A 23,984-nucleotide genomic window follows, 5' to 3' on the forward strand; every position below is an offset into this window, starting at 1 on the left:
ATATCTTTTTATTCCCAACATTAAAAAAAAAGGGACAAGATTTTACTTTACACAAAGGATTTCAAATTATGATCTGATTTATAAAAAGAAAAGGAGTACTTGTGGCACCTTAGAGACTACAAGTACTCCTTTTCTTTTTGCGAATACAGACTAACACGGCTGTTACTCTGAGATCTGATTTATAGTACAGTACTTGTAACCCCACTGAAGCCGTATGGAGTGTAAATCGGGAGAAATTGGTCCCAAACATTAAATTCCAGAATTCTCAATAATGGTATCCATACTGTAAGACAAGTTTCATTTCCATTTTAAGGTATATCTCACTGTAATGAGTTGTACTTAGCACTAATTTTAGGGGGAACAGTCTTGAAGTATTCTTCTATTAGTCACTACTTTGGGAGTAGGGAATGGAGAGGGAGCTTTTCATGCTATTTTTTTTAATATTTTGAGACATTAATTATTTGCCCAATAATTTTATTTGATTATTTATATATTTCTACATTAAGCAAGTCTGTTGTCAGTATTACTAAAATAAGGGCACTGTGTGCACCATGAGTACCTGGAGACATGGCTCCTCCTACTCCACGCACCTCTCTGCTTTGCTCTCATAGAGGTGATAATAGAAGCACAACCTCCTGATCTCATCTCTGTATCCAGACCTACGATCTGGGTAGGTCCTGTGTAACTGCGCAGGGGACTTTTACTCCCCTTTACTGATCAGGACAAGGGCACAACCGAGCCCTTAATGTTTTGGTCCCTAATCACGAACAAATTAAATGTTCTATAGAATACTTTTCTGAAAAATTATTTCCTGAAAGAAATTATTCAACGAATAATCTTTACATGTGATTGGGGCTTAGATAGCAAGGTGAGAGAGGGCATAGAAATACCTGAAGATAAAATGATAAAATGAGCATAAAAAGATCTCCCCAATTATGCAACATAGGAATGGGTGGTGCAAAAAAAGGGCAGAATATGAGAAAGAGCAATCATTTGCATATTGAGATGTATATACTATATAGGTATCTTAATAGAAAACAAATTGACAAAACAAGAGTACATATATTACTGTTTTCCAGAACAGCAGTAGCTCATTGTCAATTTACATGTGTTTTACTCTTAGACTTACTCCGTGAATCACAAAAATTGGTTACCCTAGCAACTGCCACAGATTACTCAGCTTGTCTGTGAGACACAGAGCAGTGTCTGAAAAAAAAAATATTGCCATGTACTTTTAACAGAATCTCTCTATGCTGCAAAGATATGAGGATTAAGTGACACAACATGTACACATATTTCCCAAGAGTTTTAATGATAAGCATGTTCAAGAAAGGCTAGTTTTATATCAGTGTTTTGTATTTCAAAACATTTCAAAATTTCATTATGTCTAATAATGTATATGACGCTCAGAGAAAATAATAAAGAGTGTTGAATGGGGAGGGACAGTGTATTTGTCCAATCTCATAGTTGTTTTCTGCATTCCCTTTTTGTTACTGCTCTATTATAATGTTACATCGGTACCAGACATTGATGTGTTAAAATTTTCAAAAATACCTAAGTGGCTTCAGAGCTTTTGACAGCTTTCCCTATACACTCAAACCTATCGGAAATTAAAAGGGGATATTTACCAAAAATGGTCATATTGGTAAAACCATGATTAAGGAGCTTAAGGAGCAGGTTTTCAAAGGCCCAAATTGCAGCTGGGTGCCTGCTATTGACTTTCAAGGAATTAGGTGCCGAACTGCTATTTAGGCCTTTGAAAATCTACCCCTACATTTCATTTTCAAAAGTGACATAGGCAGTTGTACTCCTAAATCCCACTGACTTGCAGTGAGACTCAAGCTCCTAAGAGACTACATTACTTTGAAAATGAGACTTGGGTGCTTTTGAAAATTTGACCCACCATGACCAATTACTGAAAGGCCAATGGTTTTATTAATTTCTCAAAGTCTTCATGCAGAGACCATGCACAGACATATTTTGTTGAACCTGGGTCTACATCATGCTGTGGAAGATATATTTCGGTTTTGTGAATTTCAGGCTCATGAAAGATGCCAGACTGCTAGTCATTTGAGAGTGAAGTCTTTTTAGCCAGAGGAGAGATACAAGAAAGGAAGCCTAACTGCCAACATGTAAACATTTCTCCATAATACTCCAAATAACCTTGGGCTCTAGGAACTGACAGGTCCCCAGACACCAGAAGGTTGTGTGTCCATTCAGGTGATTTTTAAGTAAATTTTAAATAACTTTATATATTATATTTTAAATATATACTTTAAACCTTTAGGACCAGGATGTAAAAGCTGTGGGTTTAGATAAACATCTAGAAGTAAAGGATACTTATCTGAACCTTTGAAATCTTTCATAAGATGTGTCTGCCCAAGGCCACCTCAGATTGGGGCGGGGCATGTGTTTGCTAGGGGAGAAGCATATGCTCGCTCTTCCCCTACTTATGTACGTGGACTTCAGCATCTTTGAAAGGAGGACAGGAGTCATAGTCTCTCCTCCAGTATCTTCAGGAAGTATCTTCCTGTTTCTCTTTTTCTGGGAGATGGGGAGGCATGTGGCTTTCTCACACACTCCCTCTCTCTTTCAGCACAGAAAGCCTCAGGTCTTCTCTCCTCTTTTAAGGAGAGGGGCATTGCTTCTCCTCTAAGCTTCCCCATAGAGGAAGTAGTTTCAGGCTTCTTCATCTCTGCTTCCAAACTAGTACCTCACTGTATCCCTTTTCTATCCCCATCTTGTTCCCCCATCCATCTCCCATATATGTTTACTGCCTGTCTTCCTATAATCCCTTTGCTTTTGTCTGTGCCCCTTTATGCTGAAATGAGAAGAGGGAAAAATAATCAGTCCCCCCTGAATCTTCCCCATTCCCCATTTTCTGCAGCATTAATGGGCAAGAAGATGAGCAAATACAGCTGTTCTGTCTACTTTCCTTGCCTCTGCTGATTTCTGCTATGTCCTCAGAGACTCTGGGCCAGAGGAATGAGTCTAGTGGCTGAGGCATGTAGATGGGGGAGCAAAGTTCAGAAACATGTGTTCTGCATCTATCCATAGCAACCCCTAGGGGAGAAAGGACTTTTGAAAAACTTAACCAACTGCCGTTTATTTGGGCCAGGAAGTCAACATGCGCCACGTTCAGAAAGGCCAACTGTCACACAGAAAAAAAGCTGGATGGTGCGCATTCAATGACATCAAGGACATCTTCCAAGGAAAGATCAGCAAAACAACTTGTCCGAATCTTTTTAATTTGACCATGCTTCCAGTGATGTTATATGGCAGTGAAACATGGTCGCTGACAAAGATTGAAGAACATCAACAGTCTGTCACACACGGCGATGGAACGAACATTTTTGGGCATTTCACTCCGCGATCACATCCCCAGTGAAATAATTAGGCAGCAGTCTGGAGTGCAAGACGTTGTTGTTGAAAGCAGGCTCAGCAAAATGCGGTGGGCGGGACACATGGCCCGACTCAGCGACAACAGATGGATGGCAGCTATATCCGAGTCGTGTCTGTGAGAACAGAAACGGCCATGTGGTCGGCCTCCAAAGAGGTGGGATGATTTCCTAAGAAGGAGATATGGACAAGCATGGTGAAGGATGGCCAGAGCGAGAGAAGATTGGAAGACGTGTTGTGATCGGCTCAGTCTCAACTGATGAAGGACCAACAGTCTACGCAGCCTGCGCAGCCAACTGCCTGGAATTTGAATAAAATACAAACACCCAAGACTGAATTAAAAAAAACCACAACACATATGGCATTCCTGGCAAGAATACAAACATACTTCTTTATGCTGCTCTGCGAATGTGCCTCAACCATGTCCTGGTAGGCCTACCTCTCGGAGTGAGAGGATAGTCTTTTCCATGTCTGTTCCACACTTGGTCTCTCTCAAGACAATTTGCCAATTAGCACAAAACTGTAGTGATGGTTTATTTGATGTGGAAATCTGTCCAGGAACTGGACTAAGATCAAGTTCATTTCATAAGGACCACAAATAGCCATCTGATGATGGCAGAATGCAGTGGCTACCACACTTGCTGGATTCAAACTTGTAGTCTAAAGGTGAAAGGCGCATGCCTTTATTTCCACACAAGCAGAATATGTAAGTCCATGCTGCCGACAAATAAGCAATAAACATAATTAAGAAATGCAGATTCAATGTCTTAGAATGTGCCTGTCTAGAAAACAGAGAACCATAAAAAGTCATTAGACTCTTGAAAAACATACTAATTCACCTTCAGAAGTGTATAATAAAATGAATTTTTTCTGATGTTTAATTTAATCAAACTAAAGAAACAGAATAGTAAAATACATACAAATGGACTTTTTGCATTCCCTTGGGCCACAATATAGAGAAATCAATTGTAAAATAATTGGGGAAAATTTGTGTTTTGTTCAGAAGAGAGGTAAAGCATTCATTAATTCAGCAATTCCATGTAGAATCATTTGCTTAATGGCATTTCTAATATGCTATGCATTTATTCAACCTACTTCTCTATATATTAAGATGCAAAACAATTACTGATGGTTATAAATCCTAGTAAAATATAATCAAAGTTTCCATTGAAAACAGTGAAACCAAAGTCAAACTATTATATCATTTGCAATTTCTACCAAATAGTACATACAGTACTTGTTAGAGCAAAACATTTCACTCATCAGCTAAATGAGGTTTTAAGGCCTAATTCAAAATTTAGTCACATATATAGAATAGACATATAAAGCCAAACATGCACCCATTTCAACTTTGTGTGTGTGTTAACACTACAAAAGTATGTTTAATGTAGATCCATGTTCAGGCCATCCTGTGAGTACCAAAAAAAACCCTACACAACTTCTCACGGAGATCACATATAATCAGGTGCATGATTAATCTCAGTAGAAGAGTGGGGTTGGGGGTACTGAGTGAATTAGGACCTAACACTTTCCATGGTTCCCAGAGGACTTGCAGAGTGCAAACTATATGAATTTTGTGGGAGGGTATAAAGATTGCATCTTGTGGTTCCCCACATGCTTTTTAGGTACTTCTAAGCCTGAATCTGACCCATAGCCTAGAGCTATCTATATGTAATCATTCAAGAACAGTAACCCTATGCACAGCCAGTGCTAGGTCTATAGCACATTCCTTCTTCTAGTCCTTATATAATGCCACTTCAGTAGGACTATCTGCTCTCCTTAAATTTCAGTAGAAAGTTAATCTTATTTCCTTTTGAAACTGTAAAGTTATAGCTGTCCAGTCTCTAGCATTTGCTTCCTTTGTTACTCACACAAAATTTGAAAAATGCCTTGTACTTATGATAAAATATTGTTATATTGTATTTTACAAATAAAGTGACCAAATAAGTATATCCAAGAGAAATCACTAGCATATGAGGTGATGAGTGGGAAGTCTGTACAAAAACAACAAGCATTGTGCATTTTTCTGGCTTTCAAGAAAAAAAATTACATTAATTGGTAAGTTACTGAAATAATAATCCTGAATATGAGATTCAATAAATGCCATTCTTGCTCTGATTAAATGTCAAGGCCATAGACTTGTTATTTCAAAGCTAGTGAACAGTAATTTGGAGGTAAAATGAACCCTCTAAAGGATTTATCTCTGGAATCCTATTCCATCCATATCAAGGAGCCTTCATGGCCCACAGTTTTACACATTGTATTTTCTTTCTGCTGCTATGTTTGTGCTTAGTGTAATTAGGCTTTATTTCACAATGGTAGCAAGCAAAAACAAGTCTACAGTGATTTAAGGCCAGATTGTGCCTGGCCCTTATGTGTCTGCACATAAAGAAATCAAGGGTTGTAGTATTGGCTTCTGTGCCCATGTGGGCTCCAGAAGGCATTCTATATCCATATCCTCAACCTGGAGAAGTAAAGCTCATGCTTTAGCTCTCATCAAGCTAGCATGAGTATAAACAGCAACACAGCCAAAGTGGGTATGTACTCAGCATAGCTAAGCCATGCCTTCACTAGTGCTACGGTGGCTACACTGCTATTTATACTTGCGCTAGCTCGATGAGAGCTAGCACAAGTATAAGTACATGGGGCGGGGGGGAAGAAATCACACCCCTAACTCATAGTGTAGCTGTAGCTTAAGTATTCCTAAATGAGGGAGACCGCCGCCTAGCTGCACTTTGGCAAGGACAGCCAAACAACAAGCTAATCTGGGCACTTTTAGCTGAATCTAGTTCACAGAATGGACCTAGATGCCATTTAACCTTTTAACAGTGCCCATGAAGGGGAATGATATACAGTATCAAAAGAGTTCTTCGGTCCTGACAGTGTATTATCTAATCAGGTAATGCCACCACAGATGACAGTGTTGTGGGAGCTGAGTTGGGAGATCCCAGCACTCAAGTGCTAGAGGAACCTTTCACAAGCTCTGTTACTCCACAGCAGCTTCATAAGAAAGGGGTTTCTAAGGCAGACCAGCCTATCCTTTGAATAGCTCAGCCTGCTGTGAAGCCAGTGTTTGCAACCTTCCAGGGCTTGCACAGATCATAACGCTGCCAATATTTTCAGCTGGAGAACCAGCCTTATTGCAACCTTATCAGTATGTAGAAATAATCTTCTGGTTTGATTTCTTACATGTAAGCATGGGATTTATGTAACTGAAAAAACTCAGTAATATATTTTGAGACCTTAGTTAAAAAACTTGTTTAACAACCATTAGTAATGACCTCTTGTGTGATGTAACAGGGTACTCTTAACTAGGGCAGAACATAAAAATGATCTGTTTTAAACACTGACCTTTATAAGAAGTATCAGAACTAACAAAGCAAGGATTCATCCTAAGATGGGCAATGAGAAGCTTTACAGTGCAAAGTAGATGGTACCACATTCTATCAGCTCATTCTCTGCTGAAACCCTTTTTTACTATGAATCCAGCATTCTGAACAGGCCACACAGACATTTATCTTCTTTTTCACAAAATGTTCCATGTTTGAGATCTGCAACACAAATGGACTGCAGCAGAAATATTAATAGAAAGGATATGATTTTTTTTTATTTAATTTGCACATGCTAGACAGTAGAAAATGTGGAAGAAAAATATTAATAAAATGAATGAATTCTGATACTGCATATGGCAAGTTATTTGTATAACTAGGGCCGCAAATAGAATTGCCAGTACTGGTTGGATGTATACCTGGAGATTTCATCACATGACCATCTTTAATTAAAGATTAATCTTTAATTCCTGGAGACTCCAGGCCAATTCTGGAGGGTTGGCAACATTAGCACAAACCGGTCCCCAGTCTGATCCAATGCACTTGATGGACTATGCAGAGAATCTTCTATGACTTTAGGGGATAAAATACACAAAAGTAGTGGGAGTTTGAAAATTTAAGTGCAGCTGGACCAAAATAGTAAACTAATTCATTTTAAAAGGTCCACTGAAAGGATAAGGCCCATCTTGATATTTAAAATTCCCTTTTTTTAACCCCATATCATTGTTTACTAATTCTCTCCCCTATCTTCCTAGGAACCAAGTGAAGCCCTGCCTCTTCACTGTGATACCACAGATAATCCTCAGGTTCTTTTCCCCATCAGCAGTAACTAAGTGTCTGCTTCTCACTAGTATGAAAAAGTAGTTCTGAGGGATCAGAAAGACCCTTCTGCCGCCAAGAATATTTTGCTCACCCCAGAGTAGATTGAGTCATGGGTAGGATAAAGAGAAGCAACACCGTAAGCAGACAGTTTAATTTCATGTCAAGGTAGTGTAGATGAGACTGGAAAGTTCCCAAATTTTCCACAGTCCTGCCAGCATTATATCAGCTCCACAGTCATTCACACACTGGGTGACTACAAGGAAATGACAGATTCCCTCCCACCATCAGACAACTTCCAGCACTACCAGCAGGGCAAGCTGCCATCTGTAACCCTATGCAAGGGTGAGAAAGAGCTGCTGCTGGCTTCCCAATTTCCCCATAAAGGACCTGCTGCTTGTTAGCTATCACACTTCAGGGAGATGGCAAAAAGGGAAGAGGGAACAAGCTGGCCTCCATCACAATTCTGCACCAGCAGAAGCACAGCTAATACTCTGAAAGCCCTATTGGGGGAGCAGTTCACCTGGATAAAAACACTACAAATGCAGATAGTTCATAATCCTTAACTACAACTGTTTGATTTCTGGAGTGTTTCTTTGATAATATTCAATTTTAGACTAACCTTTATCAATGATAGTCAGAGTAATTTTCATATTGTTAACATCACATTTATTAACCGTGATTTAATTGATCAAGTCAATAACCCTGAAAAGCTGTATCCTGGAATGCTGAAGGCCCAGATTCTTATAGGCCTTACCCACATGGCTTTTTATCCCTGAGCACTATCTTCAGATTTATGTCTGAAAGGGTCAAGTAGATCATTTCTTGTTCTACTGACAGCTGAAATAACTTTCAAGCTCTACTTGATATTTCTTTCGCTCTTTCTTTATCTCATGTTGTCTCTCATGAAGGATGGGAGTTTGAAAAGCAGAAGATCCTATCACTTTTAAGAAATGAGTTAACATACTTTCCATGCTCCCAGTCACTCAGCTGTAGAATTTCACCCAATTGACTACTGCTGAATGGTCCAGGAATGCCATGTCAAACACACGGGCTGTGCTTCTGAGTGTACTGCATCAGCAACATTCTGCCATTTCATTGATTGCAATGGAATCTTGATGAGCAAGGCCAATACAGAAAGGGCAGTGAAGGAGGGTCAAAGAGGTTAATTGTCACTGCTTCCCATTACACAGAAAAAATTTCATCTGATTTGTCACAGCATGAAAACATACATGTTAGGAAGCTTAAGCAGCTCTGTACATTAAGTTATGTTCCACATTATCAATTTTAACTTTGGAGATACTTTCAAAACTTGCTTTTTCTAGGAGATATAGTATACCAGGATAGGGAGGTCAGAAATATAATGGTAAGAGATTAACAACAGAAAAGCTAAATGTACCAGTTTACTTGCTTCAACTTCAGCTTTGAGAATTACTGTATATTTGCTGGCATTGCTGGGCTAGCTACTGTATTTAATACCTAGCTTTCCATCAAGTAATGCTATTTTTTAAACATTCATAATTCACTTAGGCCTACTATTTTAGGCGCTATTCCCCATTATTGCAAGAGACTGAACCCACTTAGGCTCCATGTACAGAGGAATCATCTTTCCAAAAGGATCTCCTCTTCCTGGATGAAAGGGTGGGCGGGAGAAGGTGCGGGATCAGCCACCTCTGAGACACCATTTTCCTGCTCCCCAAGACTGATGTGTAGGAAGAGGAAGGCCTAAGAGGGCTGAGCATTGTCACTCCCCAAATTTCACAGGTAGTGCACTAGAAAGTTATGATACTTCATTGGCTTGGCTCCTCGCTGTGGGCAGACACTCTTCCCTTATGTAAAGGGTGGAAAGTCCATGACAACATTGCTCATTGGGGCCAGGCTGCGTGAGAGCAGAAGCTGGTGCCTCTACGTGGAGAGCCTTATGCCTTTAAAAGATCTTGGGAGTATGTGGGATTTGGGATCCATACCACTGCTTTTTCCACAGGGAATAATAGAGGCAAATGCCAACACCCCAAGGAAATTGTGGGACATCTCTATGAAGGGAAGCTCGTGGAAATTTCCTGCTCCCAGGATCCCCTCCCAAAGGAGGGATTCATCTAGCTTATTATGTGTAACTAAAATGTTTCTTCCATTTTGGAGATACATTACATCTCTGAACACCTGTGCAGAAACTTCCTTATGGCCTTCAAAACAGCAATGATTTTTTATTCTGCAAAAGTGAGCAATTTAATCAGCAATACAAATTTGATGACAATCCCTTTACTGCTACCTTCAATATAGTATATACTTCCTCTATGTATGCCTCCCCCTTGAGGATGGTACAGCATATACTTGGGGCACCTGATAAAAGAACTGTAAGACTTTTCACTATATTTGCCAGTCAAGTTCTTCCTTACAACAGCCTTATACATTCTGGAGAAGATTGCTTGTGAATTCAAAGAGCAAGAACAACATGCCAAGATCTATTAAATATAGATATTTTTAAGAGAGAACTGGAGTAGCATTTCTGTAATGAATTGTTTATGAGCCCTTTTTTAGTGTAGATCATTTCCATAATATTAGCATTTGGACACAGAGAGAGGAACAGTTCTTGAGTTTTTCAAAAGATGTGCCCTCTATTCACCTGCCTTTACAAATAATATATTAGGGCACACTATATTTTGTACCAACAATAATAAAACCTAGATCTCATATAGCACTTGTCACCCACAGATGGCAAAGTGGTTTACAAAAGAACATATTGCTATTCTCTGTAAGCTGAGGGAAGGGAAGAGTGGAAATTTCAAATATTTGCTGAGTTCAATTCTGTCTGTGACCTTTTATTTTCACTTTTCACAAATATTAATGGTTTTCATTCTCAGGAATATTTGTGGAATGGCTGTTCTTAAAACTATCCAGGTAGTCAACATGCAAAACATCAGTATTCCTTATTCATTCTCCTCTTGTTAGTGAAGTTTTAGACAATCACTTAGGTAACAGAAACAATACCACATGGTTCTGGGGACTAAGTTTAGGGCTGCAGGATTGTCATGGTAGTAAAAATGTCATGGATATTGGGATTTTTCTGTCTGTATGGGATTTTTCTTCATTTTCCAGGATTTCACAGGCTGCCCAGCCAGTAGGCCCACAGGGGACATGGCCCAACCACTTTTGCCACCACAGACCAGCTCAGGGCAGGCTATCCAGTGGTGCCAGGGCCAAGAAGGTGGGGGGATACGGTGAGGCATTGCCCAGGAGCAGGCCCCACCTGCACACTATGGCAAGAGGAATGGGCTGGAGCGCAGAACCTGACAATCCTGGGTGACAGGAGTTGCTGCTGTGGAGTAAGTGTGGACCAGGCTCCACTCTGCAAATCCCAGTCCCTCAGGGCCTCCGACCGCCCTCCCCTCATGGGCTGGACTTGACATGCACCATGTAGCCCCTGCACTTTAAATGGTACCCCATGACTTTACACACTATTTTTGCTCTAAATTCCATGACTTTTACTAAATTTACCATAACTGGTCCGAAATTTTTGATAAAAAATGCTGAGACAAATCTGCAGCCCTACCAATAGTACATATCATGAAAAATGAATTGTAAATAAATAAATCACAGAGTTGAATCAGACAGCTTGGGAACAATGTATTGGCTGAAGTATGTTTGCATAAACCATTTGCACAAATGCAAATATGAGTAAAAATCATAACATGGTTACAAATAGTTTGCAAACTGAAAAAAGAGCTAATTTTGTTGGATAATTTCTTCCCAGTGAATTTACAGTAGCTAAATCTCTGAAAGACATAGTAACTTGAAACAAGAAGAAAGTCAGAGAAAATGGCTGAATAAGATCAATCATAAATAGCTGAACAAGATCACTCATACCTAAAGTCAAACCTAGCTCAGTTTACTCAGACAAATTGTTCCACTGATGGGCAGGAGAATTTGACCAATTATGTGGAAACAAAAAATAAAAATGGAGAAATGAAGGCTGAATACAATGCTTTGAAATAATCCATCCTCCTTGACAGTTCTATAAGAAGTGGTCCTTTGACATGAATAAATAGTCATTACTGGTGTCCCAACATTCTATCTAGATCCACTATCTGGCTTCACCTTTACAAGCACAAACAGAAAGAATAATCTGAATGGCTAATCTCTCTCACTTCACCCACAACAAATAACAAGATTGTTCACTTTAACATCCCCACTCCCACTACTAAACATGAGAGGTATTTTCATATAACACCAAACTCAGAATTCTTAGTGTCCTTCCTTCCTATTGATTTGTAATAAGGGCCATATTTTCAAAGTTAGGTACATGCACCTACACACATACGTTTGTGCACGCCTAATATATGCCTGGGCATGCAATACCCAGCTGGCTATGCTCATGCACAAAAAGCTTATTTGTGTGCCTACATATTTGCATCATATACTAAGATGACACCAATGTGTAAGTGCACTTATGTGCACAAATTTGGAGAACCTTCCCTAAATCTTGAACAGACAAACTGATAACACAACGGGTCACGGTAAACTTATTAACAGTAAAATACTGTACAAAACTATGCAAGAACATGCACATTAGACCCAACATTAGAATTTATACTATAGATCATGCTCAGACATTGTGTCCAAAATGCAGAAAGACTGAGTAAGAATGATAAATGCTGGAACAGGTGAGAATCAAATACAAATTTATGATATGGATATGTCCTCGGCCTTTCAGGGAACAAATTAAATTAAAGTGATCCTGGCCAGTGACATTGCTAGTGAGCCAAATCATCTAATATTAAGGGATTTGAGTGATCCTGTCAATTTAAACAAAGCACAGAAAAAAATCCTTTTAAGAGCAAGTACTAAAAGGATTATACTAAAAAAAAAAGGAAATTGGCTGTAAGTCTGAACATCACAGATTGGTAAAATGGGTTAAGTGAGTTAGCAAACTTGGACTCAAATTACCTTTAGTTTAAAAGGAAAGCAAGAAGACTTTAAGGAGATTCAGTCAATGTTTCTGGAAGTGTATGATTAATTCAAGTTCAATACCAAATCTAGAAATGTGATATTGGATTTAGTTATATGTGCGATATAGTATATTTATCCTTCCCTTTTGCTCTTTTTTTAAAAAAAATAGAAAGGATTTGCATTCTAATGTATCTGTTCCTGGGACAATACGAAAGGAACCATAATAATCCTACATTGTGGATTAGAGCTGATGAAGAGTTTGAATATATTCATATAGGCATGAAATGACAATAACTTCAGATTTGGAAACATCATTTGTTTTGCTAATCATGTACAAAATCAACTTGAACATGTATTATTATTAATTAAGTGCTCAGCTGAGCAAAAACTATAATTAAAAATAAATACAAATCAAAACTCTTTCTGGAATTAGAAATGACAGTATCTCTACCAGCTGGTAATTTATGAGCATGAATAAATCACTCCAACACTGTAAAACACTGCAGAGACCAGAACTTACTTTTCCCATTCTTAGCAAAGAATATTATAATGAGTAATTTCTGCTTTACAAATGATCACTTGTCAATTTTAGCATCCCATAACTGTCTTTTCATCAATCCACTTCTTCACAATGCCTAAAGCAAAGTTAAAAATACCTATTTGTGTTTAACTGTCCATTGTAAACCTGTTTGCCCCTGTGGCTCAGGATAAAATTAATAACCCCAAATTATAAAGTAAAAGAAATTGGACCTAAATTACAGGGAAAAATACATGTCATATAAAACATTATTTTTCATCCACTATTTTTTAACACATCAAAATGAATTTAACAGTGCTATTTGGTGGACATTTCCACTTATCATTATGCCTAAAGATACAATTTACGAAGAACTTCAATTTACATTCCTTAAACTGTGTAGAATGTTGAGACAAAACATTAAGGGGTGTTGATTCTGTTGATACAAATTATAGTCACAATGCCTTTGTTGGTCTTTCAGGGTTTTCCGATTTAAAGCAATACAATATGCACTGGAGATGATTTCTCTCTTTAAAGAAAAAGATATTTAACATCATATGCCTCTCTCTAAAATTGACTCAAACTGGCACTACATCCATTATTGCAAGGGAAACTAACTAAACATTTGGGCCTAAAAGCCATTCCAGACATTAAAAACACTGACAATATAAAATAAATTAAATGAACATGACACAAACAGTCAAATAATAAATACATCTTTACCCATCTTTTAAACCTAAACCCTAGTCTTTGAAAAAATATATAAGTGAAGCAATAACCAAAATAAAGTCAAATTTTGCTATGATGGCTACTTTGTTATAGTTCCTAAGGATCTGTGTTTGGCTGAGTGATAAATCAAAATCCAGAAGGGAATATATTTAGGGGGAAATGTAATGTGATAAACACAAATCAAATAACCAAATTAAATGACTTTTTTCCCTCTATCTATAATGCAGCCACCTGAGGGCATCCAATTCTAGATGTTAGGTGCATGTTTATCATTCATGTTTTAGAAGCCATAAAGAGGAAAACATCAAATATACTTTTTGTCAGCCACTGTTTGAAACTGACTGGACTATTTTAACAGCCATAAGCACTTCATTTCTCCTGTATGGATTTGGTGCCTTTATATAATCATGCCCAAAGTGGCTCTCTTATCTTTAATGCTGGCCATCTGCTTGAAGAATCTGGTAACTGGCTACAATCACCCACACCGAGAACTTGACTGTTTCCCTGCCTATTACTTGCCTTGGTAACTGCCAGTAAATGCTTTCCAATACCGACATAATGACTGGCAAAGGAAGGTTGAGCCTCTATGGATGCACCTAAATTAAAATAAACTATAATTGTCTAAATCCACAGTTGTTTGCAGTGTAGTTGTAGCCATGGTAGTCCCAGACCTGAAGAAGAGCTCTGTGTAAGCTCAAAAGCTTGTTTCTTTCACCAACAGAAATTGGTCCAATAACAGATCCACACACTCTACAGTGGTACTATATTTGGCATAATTGTTCTGTAGCCTTTACTGGCTACATAGAGAAGTCAGTTAGGTGGTGGTGAAATGTTCATACAGCACAGCATTGTTAACATAACATACTTAGAGAAGAAAACCAAAGTTATAAGTATTTGGAAAAATTCTCCTTCCAAAGTATTTTTTGAACATTCTGACTATTTTTCTTTGAACTTCTGAGAAAATACGTTTTTTTATACAACACTATACATGCCTCACTTTCATGCTTAGATAAATGTATATATGACAAAATACTAACATTTTTATTGTAAGAAATGAAAATCCTTTGGGAATCAATATAGGTAATGCATTACTGACAAAAATTATACATAATAGTATCATGCATTCATCATATGATATTTAAATCAGGAATCACATAATCTAATCACATTTCAGATTCATTCTAAAGTTTCCTTTATAATTAGTCCAAATAGATGCAATTCACTAAACAGAGTCTAATCACTACAGACTGCAAGTAAATGCGGAGAATGAGCATAAATGAGAAAATTGCATATCTTGTCCACAATTTATTTCCAATTTAATTAAAGCCTATACTTTTTAATATGTTCCTATCATTTTACATTTTATCTCCACTCATTTAAATACCTCACCTGCCAGATTGTTTTGTACACTTTACACTGGGATTATTAAAGAAATGTAGCTGATCAAAATTCAGTAAAGGAGGTGGTTTTGTAGTGTTGAAATTAAGATTTCCCTCTAGAAAATATCCTTTAAGGAACTCTTCCCCTTCCCCCCCCTTATTTGCTAACCACTCAGACAAATTGTCAGAAATGCTCAATGGATAGAAAATTTCCAATTAAATCTAAAAAGCATATAAAACAGACATCTACATAGAGGAAATCTGAAATGTTGGAAAAACTAATCCAGGATCCTCCTGACAATGAACTCACATAGTAGCTTGCTACTGTAGTAGTTTGCTATGGTAAAATCAAATACTGTGCCTAACAGAACACCTTACCCTACCTGCTTCCTACAGGCAAGTGTCCACATAGCTAACTGCCACTTATCTGGTCCAGCTTTTACCAGCCACTGGCAACCTACTTCAAAATAAGTGGGGTAGAGGTGCCATATTAAAGCTCCTCAACTACTTAAGAATGGTCCTTTATCAACTGCTTATCCAAGTCTTTTGGAATGTTCTTCCAACAGAACACATGCAATCAATTCTCTGAGAATATAAACGTTCATGTACACTGCATCTCACTCTGCTGCATTCCTAATAGAGGATACCAATATATCATGTTATTTCTACTACTTGAGTTACTTTATTTTCCAATGCTATACATCTTATTTACTATAATACTTTTCAAAATACTACAAGAAGTCCTAAGTGAATAGGGATAATTTCTGATATAGGTTCCTGATATACCACTGCCTTATTCTAGTTCTATGCCTGTCCATAGATATAAGTTGATTAACTCCAGCACAAAGTGAAGGTCAATGCATTCGTGAATCGGATCCAACTAACAGAAAAGAAACTGTAGGCCTCTTTAAAACTGTAAATTCCTTCACACCTGTTTTCCAGAAATTATCTTTATTTTTAGATTAAAGAAAATCTCAAGTGCATGAGATGCCCACAGGTATAAAGTATTTTTTATGATGCAAGAATTCCTCTGATTGTTTTAAAATGAGAGAGTTTATCCTGTCTTAGAGTAACAGCCGTGTTAGTCTGTATTCGCAAAAAGAAAATTAAACGATGGTCACATAAACACAACCCTATACCGGAAACCTACTGACCACTATTCCTACCTACATGCCTCCAGCTTTCACCCTGACCACACCACACGATCCATTGTCTACAGCCAAGCTCTGCGATACAACCGCATTTGCTCCAACCCCTTAGACAGAGACAAACACCTACAAGATCTCTATCAAGCATTCTTACAACTACAGTACCCACCTGCGGAAGTGAAGAAACAGATTGATAGAGCCAGAAGAGTTCCCAGAAGTACACCTACTACAAAGAAAATAACAGAACGCCACTAGCCGTCACCTTCAGCCCCCAACTAAAACCCCTCCAACGCATTATTAAGGATCTACAACCTATCCTAAAGGATGACCCAACACTCTCACAAATCTTGGGAGACAGGCCAGTCCTTGCCTACAGACAGCCCCCCAACCTGAAGCAAATACTCACCAGCAACCACATACCACACAACAGAACCACAAACCCAGGAACCTATCCTTGCAACAAAGCCCGTTGCCAACTGTGCCCACATTTCTGTTCAGGGGACACCATCACAGGGCCTAATAACATCAGCCACACTATCAGAAGCTCGTTCACCTGCACATCCACCAATGTGATATATGCCATCATGTGCCAGCAATGCCCCTCTGCCATGTACATTGGTCAAACTGTACAGTCTCTACGTAAAAGAATAAATGGACACAAATCAGTTGTCAAGAATTATAACATTCATAAACCAGTTGGAGAACACTTCAATCTCTCTGGTCACGCGATTACAGACATGAAAGTTGTGATATTACAACAAAAACACTTCAAACCAGACTCCAGCGAGAGACTGTTGAATTGGAATTCATTTGCAAATTGGATACAATTAACTTAGGCTTGAATAAAGACTGGGAGTGGCTAAGTCATTATGCAAGGTAACCTATTTCCCCTTGTTTTTTCCTACCCCCCCCCAGACGTTCTTGTTAAACCCTGGATTTGTGCTGGAAATGGCCCACCTTGATTATCACACACATTGTAAGGAGAGTGATCACTTTAGATGAGCTATTACCAGCAGGAGAGTGGGGTTGGGGGAGAGAAAACCTTTTGTAGTGGTAAACACCCATTTTTTCATGCTTTGTGCGTATAACAAGATCTTCTATACTTTCCACAGTATGCATCCGATGAAGTGAGCTGTAGCTCACGAAAGCTTATGCTCAAATAAATTGGTTAGTCTCTAAGGTGCCACAAGCACTCCTTTTCCTTATCCTGTCTTATTCGCATATAAAACATTTTAAGCCTTTGGCTTTCCCTTAGGCAAAATCTAGACCAGGGAAGGAAACAGAAAGAAAGAGGATGAAGTAAGAGGGTAACAAAGTAAGATTAAACATACATGCTGAAGTAACAATTCAGCCACTGTAAATTGCTTCTAGTATATATCAATCTGCTGAATACAAAGGGTTTTGCTGTCTTCTTTGCACCCCACAACGTAAGTAAATGCCGAGCACTGCAAATTCTAGTTTCACAAATGAACCATTTGAAGACAGAACCTGAAATTTACCAACTTTTTTAAAAAAACCAACAATAAACAATAACCAGAGCTAAAATTGTCAAACATGACTAATGATTTTGGGTGTCTCAATTTCGGGGTGTCCAACTAAGGATACCTGAAAGAAGCCTAATTTACAAAAAGTGTTGAGCACTCAGCCTCTGAAAAGCAGGCACCTCTAAGGAATTTCAAGTTGGACATCTCAAAATTGAGATACCTAGAATTAATGGTCACTTCTGAAAATCTTGACCCATGGTTTTCAAGTGAGAACATATAACAGTCCCTTTCTCCTCAACTGTTAGGATCATGGCCATAAAAAGAAGCAGGATTCTAAATAAACTATTCCCATGTCCAACCTTGGAGAAGGAAAGAAAGCAAGCCAATGTAGTTAGGTTGAAATCCACTTCACCTTTTTCACAAAGCCAAAGTAACTGGACTTTAAGCAGCTGAAGCACAAGGGACTGAGCAGGTGAAATCCATCCCTTATCCCAGGACGAGGCCTATTATAAAATATCTGTTTGAATAAAATGTCTTTTGCTGGTTTATCCTGAAACTGCATCACTTACCTTAGCGCTGCTCATAGCTCATCACAAAAATCCCTGTTCCACTTTGTCTGTTAAAATCACAATCTCGCACCAAACATAATTCTTCAAATGCATCAAATAAATAGGGATTTTAGTTGTAAATAAAAAGGTTGCTTCCTGTTAACAATACTTCTCTAGTGTTAATTTTTCTTATAATATTAACGACAAGAAATATACCTAAAGAAAGTGTGTATTGTGCGTTCAAAAGGAAAAATGAGGAAGAAGCACATATTCTCAGCAATTGAACATGTGCAAAATTCCATCTATCTCAACTCAGACATGCATAACTTTTCCACTTTTCATTAGAAAAATGAACCTTTACATAGTGCTATAATTATAATAAAGCAAGGTATAATATCTTCCCTTCCCTTGTTTCTGGTTTAGTGACATGTTCAGAATTGTTGTCCAGTGAAACAGCTGAAAATGTTTGTAATGGCAGGAATTGAGAAATGCCCCTCTCAGGACATATCTGAAAGGTAGCTGTGTATAAACAGCTGTGCTTTGAAAATGCTTGCCACCTCAAAATTGGTCCTTGTGAATTGAAATGTTTGCCTTATTGCCAGCAGGGCATATTACAGTGTAACTGCTGCATTTTTACTTTTTATCACTGTCTCTCTAACTGCTGAAGTGGAAAAGAAAGATTGCCAAAGCCTGACATGCTTCTTTTCCTTTCTGTCCACTCTGACTTGGTTCTTAGCTGTCTGTTGCTTCAGTGATGAGAAACGACTTTCAGTTTATCCATTCCCTGAAGGTCTTTCCCAGCTCAAACAATGGTAACGCCCCCTTGTGAATCAATGACAGAAAGTGAAACAAAGCTAATTAAGGCATACCAATCATTGCTCACAGGACAGATAATTAGTCTGAAAAGGGTCACACACTTTCAAAGAGTACTGAACGTATTTGTTTAAAAAAACAACAGACATCACTATAATGAAGGAGTCTGGGTGGATTTCAACCAGTGGTAAAGGACTTCCAAAAAGGATAACAAACCTGCCCATAAAGATTTGGAACAGATTCAAGTTAGATTCCTAAGTAAATAAAGACAGTATTAAAATTATAAACAATACTTAGAGGTTTAGGCAAATAGCAGCAGACATCATGGACGCCTCTGTTTTGGATTCTTATATGTCTGTACTGAATTAGATGAGAAAATATTGTATACACACTAAAGGAATAGTTACTGATTACTCTATTCACTTGCATTAAGCATTCTTTATAATATAAAAGATCTTCACTAGCTCATAAATGAAAAGCTATCACATGAAAATTCCTACTTAATAGAACTGTGTAATTTTTCATTTAAATTAAATGTTGATGAAGCAGCACTACTTGAATGAGTGTGTTCTTAAGAAATTTAGCAAATGCCATACACATTGTTCATGGGATCTGGATAAATTCTCCTAGCCCTTCAGTTTCTCTTTGTATTTCTTATTACTACTTTCAAAATTGCAAGTTTAAAATTTATCCATTTCTATTAGGGACAAATCCAAAAGATTTTGCTCAGTTTTTATTCAGACCTTATTCAGGACTGTTGAAATGGGAGTTTTGTGTGAATATGGATTGAATAAAACTAAGCAAGTCCTTGTGGATAATTCCCCCCAAAACTCCAGATTGGGCTGCACAAAGATCTAATTTACCAAAGTATTTCAGCTTCAAAAAATCAGAAGTAATTAATACCAAAAAATGATAATTTTCAGTAGGAAAATTTTGGTTTGGAATTTGTATTGGAATTGGAGGGGGTAGGGAGAGTACCCTTTGTTTACTATTATCGGCAATGTTTAATGGAGACAGGGAGTACCAGTCAAGGTGTTCAGGAGACTCTTACCTTAGAATAAAATCATCTACATATCTAATAAATTTGTATTAAGCAGGAAGCATCTAACTGCACTACAGCAAGAAAATGACAAACCTGATAATTCCTCAGTATATGAGTTTTAGTTGACAGGTAATAGTACTGGATAATCTCTTTGCCAGAGGCATATTAGCTTTCACAAGAAGTCTCCCAGTATACCTGGGTATCTATTTTCATAGTTCATCCAATACTGCATATGCAATATAAACCTTGAGTAGGTACGTGAAGGTAGGTACAATAATCTCTCTCTCTCTCTCACACACACACACACAGAGTGGTATTTTGCATACAACGTTAAAGAGGCTGCACATTTTATATTGTTTCAAAAGTGAAGCCTTACAGAGTATTTACTTTCCAATATAAACATTTAATGCAGTAAGGCTTCATTTTTTAAAGGAAAATGAAATTTTCACACTCTAATGTTGAATGCAAAATATCAATTTATATGCAGGTTAGTTTTTTAAACAGTAAATTGCAGGTGACTCCTGACTTTGAAGTCCCTTGTACACCTCTGTTCAATCTTAGAAAATAATCATACCCAACACCCCTCCCACCCAAAAATCAATACAACCAGTTGACATAAAGAAAGTTCACAGTGGCCGGAGTAAGAAACATTTAACCTTCTACATATCATTTTATACATAATGCATGAATGCTGCACAACTTGATTCTGTGGTTTGGTTTCATAGTGTAGCACCAGAAAATCTACATTAGGAATCCAGGGATTTGCTGCTCTCCCATTCATTATGGTACCTGAAGTCAGACATAAAAATGTAATTATATTTTTTAAAAAACCCGCTAACCTGACACACACTTTACCACCCAAACGCCCCAATAGTCTTGTTCTGTACATTATCTATTTCCTTCCCCCACCCATGTTATTACCTGAGCATCTTCTCTTCTCATGATTAATCAAGGCTTAATCCTGCAAAAATGTATACACAGGCTTAACTTAATGCATGCAAGTAATCCTTCTAAAATCAAACCGACTACCCATATATTAAAAGCAAAGCATGAATGTAAGTCGTTGCAGGAGCTAAATGTCAGTCAGTAAGCTCTTTGGGGCAGAGACCATGTCCTAGACATTATGATCCTGATTGTGCAAACCCTGAAGTTAATGGGGCTGCTCATGTGCATAAAAATAAATACATGCATAAGGGTTTCTAGGATGGGCACTAAGTAAAGCACCCTGCACACGCATAGTACTAGATAAAATATTTAATATGATACTAGTAATAAATAATAACTCCATTTCAGATACAGAAATTGCCCAGGAACATTTTCAAAGCTGTCAAAATTGTAATATTATTATTCAAAACCAAAACCACATGCCTTTTAAAATGAAACATGGTATCTGCTAAGGATGAGTTTTGTGGTTAAGACTCAGGACTGAGAGTCAAGTATTTTAGGTACTTTCCTTGACTCTGCCACAGGTGTCCTGTTGGACTTTGGTTATAGAACAATCTTTCCGTACCTCAATGTCCTGTACAAAAGGAATAACAACACTTATCCTAAGTGAGTCTGAACTGATGTCTGCAAAGAGTGTGGTGATCCTCAGGCGAAAGATTTTACCTAGTCTAAATGAAAATTATATTTATAATAAAACAAAAAGAGAGGTTTTTGGTTCCCCCTTCCAGATATGGCTGGGATTTTCATAAAAGTCTAAGTGAGTTTGACCCCCAACTCCCAATGAATTCCAATGGGAGTTTGACACCTAACTCACTTTGGCTGGGAGTTTCAAAGGAGTCTGAGTGGTGCAGGTACCCAACTCATTAAATCTCAGTGAAAGATGGGTAACATACTCACTTAGGCTCCTTTGACATCCTCAGCCATGGTATTCATACCATTGCCTTTTTAACCCGACTATAGAGCAATTAATTATCAAGTGTAAGAAGTTCAAATAAGCTATCAGCAAAAAGATTGTTTTACTGAGTGCTTGCTTGGCCTGAGTTCAGGGATGAGTGACTGTATATTAAAAGTGACTGTAAGTGTTACTAAATGAGTCAAACATGTTTTAATACTTTCTCAGTTCAAGGGAAAGTGGTACTTGAATTTGTACTCTTCACTGAATCACAACAAAGAAACCAGTCCTTGGGTTACCTCTCACACAGGTTTTTAGAAATCAATCAATCGTGTCAGTCTCTAGTGGAACAATGTCAATTAGATTTCCTGCAATTCCTATCCAAGTGATAGAGCGGTTTGTAACAACATGTGGAAAAAACAAACAAATGCCAAAACACAATAATTGCTTTCAAATGACAAGTTAAAGAATTAGCCATACAAAAGCTTAAAGTAAAATCTAGTCCCCCTAGTTTGCATCTTGTTTTTTAATTTTAACCCCTACACTAACTGTAGGAGTATAATTGTCTTTGGGGAAAATGAATGGACGTGGCTTGACTCAATGATTATCAACAACACTGATTTGGCCCAGTTCTGAGGTCATTTAGGGCAGGTCTACACTTCTGCTTGTGTCAATATAACTTACATTGCTCAGGGGTGTGAAAAAGCCACCCCCACAAGTGACACAAGTTACACCAACCTAAGCGCTGGTGTGGACAGCACTATGTCATCAGGAGATGCTCTCCCACTGACATAACTACTACCTCTCGCAGAGGTGAAGTAATTACGCCGACAGAGAGCTCTCTCCCATCAGCATAAAGCGTCTTCACCAGATGTGCTGCAGTGGCGCAGCTGCATCAGTATAGCTGCACCGAGCTAGCACTGATAGTGTAGAGTAGCCCTTAAGGCTACATTCACAAAGGGGCTTAGGCATGTGGATTGCTCTGGGGCTCAGGCAGGAGCTAGGTATCCAACTGCTTAGAGTGAGGCAGCAGTGCACGCTCCCAGAGTGAGGAATATAGGCATCTAGGGAAGTTTTACTGAAAAATCTTGGGCACCAATTGAGTTTAGGCACCAATACACTTCAGCAGCAGTTAAGTGGGAGTTTTACGAATACCGGTGGCACCTAAATCTGGGACTTCCCTAAGGCCCTCTGTGAATCTGGCCTCAGTTAGGTAAAATTTCCAATGACTATTCAAATACTACTAGTTTAGTTTTGCATTTTTCATCCTTATAAAAAGGTTTGAATTCCACAGAAATTATTGTAATAAAAAACCCTAAGTAGAATACCAGAAATCAATAGGAAGTTTACCCAAGTGGGGATTTTGGACTGGGCCCATCTTTTTAGCCTTGCTTTTAACATAGGGAGTTGTGTCTGTGCATTTTGAAACATAGTTTGGTTATAAGGACGTGGCACTGCAAGCTGATCCCTGCAGATGGACCATTAGTAAATGGGGCAGTACACAGAAACAGGGGTTTGCATGCAAGCATCAGCTTGCAGGACTGGGACCTAACAGTCTGGTAGTAGGTTTAATTCCATGGGCAAGTTAATGAGAGAAAGGTAAGGGAGGTGTCATTTGATTTGTAAAAATCTAGAGAATTATAATTTCAATGATGTTACCCTCTGCAGCATGATGGGGGGAACTCCCTCTCCCCTCCACCCCCGCATCCAACTCCTCTGGCTGATAGAAATTTTGAAAATATAATGTCAATTGAAATGAGTCAAGTTGGGCTTCATTCAAAAGCTCTTTCCTTCCAAAAAATACAATAGTGCTAAACATGACAAATCTAGAACAATTATGTACATATATCTTTGAGAAAATGTTTTAAATTATAATTTTTAAAAAGTTGATTTTTAATACAAGCATGTCAAACCTTTGCAAAGTTAAATTGTGGCCCTCAATTGACAGTAGTGTGTTATCAGCTAATGCTTAGAATATGGTACTTTATTAATT

General features: G+C 38.1%; 2 protein-coding genes across 7 annotated transcripts in view; one reads left to right on the forward strand and one right to left on the reverse strand.

Annotated features, from left to right (window-relative positions):
* IMMP2L (inner mitochondrial membrane peptidase subunit 2) overlaps positions 1-23,984 on the reverse strand; it is an 852,317-nt gene that overhangs the window by 386,732 nt on the left and 441,601 nt on the right. The window lies entirely within an intron of this gene.
* Positions 1-23,984, forward strand: part of LRRN3 (leucine rich repeat neuronal 3) — a 45,561-nt gene that overhangs the window by 13,838 nt on the left and 7,739 nt on the right. Inside the window, exon 2 of one of the 2 annotated variants that reach the window (XM_073328081.1) lies at positions 2,041-2,220. The exons of the other annotated variant lie outside the window; for it this stretch is intronic. The gene's annotated coding sequence lies outside the window, so the exon portion shown is untranslated. The remainder of the gene's footprint in view (positions 1-2,040; positions 2,221-23,984) is intronic. 2 annotated transcript variants of the gene reach the window in all.

Source organism: Lepidochelys kempii, chromosome 1, assembly GCF_965140265.1.
Source record: "Lepidochelys kempii isolate rLepKem1 chromosome 1, rLepKem1.hap2, whole genome shotgun sequence".
NCBI lineage: Eukaryota > Metazoa > Chordata > Testudines > Cheloniidae > Lepidochelys > Lepidochelys kempii.